The sequence below is a fragment of the Aplysia californica genome, unplaced genomic scaffold, assembly GCF_000002075.1.
Source record: "Aplysia californica isolate F4 #8 unplaced genomic scaffold, AplCal3.0 scaffold00203, whole genome shotgun sequence".
Lineage (NCBI taxonomy): Eukaryota > Metazoa > Mollusca > Gastropoda > Aplysiida > Aplysiidae > Aplysia > Aplysia californica.
In genome coordinates, this window is record NW_004797473.1 from 814,501 (window position 1) to 815,792 (window position 1,292).

The window sequence follows — 1,292 nt, forward strand, 5'->3', positions numbered from 1 at the left end:
CGCGCAAAAACATCTACTTTGAAAAAAGGAGAAACAGCAACAAGCAGGTACCTAAAATGTTAACAATGTTGTTAATAGAAAGATGTATTTAAGCACAGAGAGATCTGTACTTTTAATGCCCCATTCACTATTCAAAGGCTTCTGATAAAGCTAGGCATGTTGATCTATTTGAAATATTTGACATAGATTGAAAATGTCTAGGATTATTAGGAACTTGCACTGGGCCCAAAACGCTGCTGATAAAATATTAGGGAATATGAGCAGATAAAAAGAGGTGTTTGGCAGGGATGTGTTATATCACCAAACCTCTTTAACATATAAAAAATCCAGAGAAATATGCCCCCCCCCCCCGAAAAAAAATTGAAAATTTTGAAAATCCAAGTCTCAAAGTGAAGTAAGTAAATATTGACATCAGATATAATGTCGACGACGCTGTTTTAATTCCAGAATCAGAAAAGGACATCGATTGAGTGCTTCCAGATACTGTTGTGACGGAAAGTGAAGGAAAATGCTGAATTTTACCACAATAAAACAAAGAAGCAGGGAACCTAGTTGTAATCTCAAAAGCAAAGGTGTAAAGATTAAACTAGTTCAGCAGTTTAAATATCTAAGATGGATATAATTATATCCGGAATTAAACCAAGAATTGAAATAGCTAAAGACACCTTTAATAAAAAACAACAACCCCAGAGTCAAATCCTATAAAATAAAAACATCTCAGTGACTGCTAAATAAGAATTCTAAAAGGCTGTGTGGGGTCAACTCTTCTATACGGCTTTTAAAACTGGACACTTACCAAAGATAATGAAATTAGAATTCAAGCAACAGAAATATGGTTTCTCAAGAGACTTTTGAGAATGTCTCGCTGTATCAAAACTAATGAGAACAATTACATTAGGAAACGTGAAATGCTTTTTCTATGACGCTTCAACATCTAACTCTCACGAGGAAAACAAAAGGCAAACGAGGCAGGGATAGACTCAGGGAAACTTGTTTGGAAAAGATGAACAGATGGGTGAAGGGGAAGCATCAGAATAATGTGTAGTCTTAGAGAGCGCCCGTACGGGTAAATGAATTGAGAACCATGATCGCCGATGTCTGTTTTAGAATTGGTACTTTATGATGATAATGATTCTAGTGTTTCTGCTGTGATGTTGTATCCCTCTTGTCCCGAGTTTGCGCCGATAGGTCCAAGCCTGTGGGTGGTTGGCGGGTGCTTTCCTAAATGATGTCAACTGTGTCGACGATGGGTGCGTGAAACACTTACAACAGAAAAAATACCCCCCCCCCCC

The 1,292-nt window shown here is 37.6% G+C and overlaps 1 protein-coding gene across 1 annotated transcript in view; it reads left to right on the forward strand.

Annotated features, from left to right (window-relative positions):
* The window catches only part of LOC101863270 (multidrug resistance-associated protein 4), a gene marked incomplete in the record, with an annotated part of 36,479 nt that overhangs the window by 886 nt on the left and 34,301 nt on the right, over positions 1–1,292 (forward strand).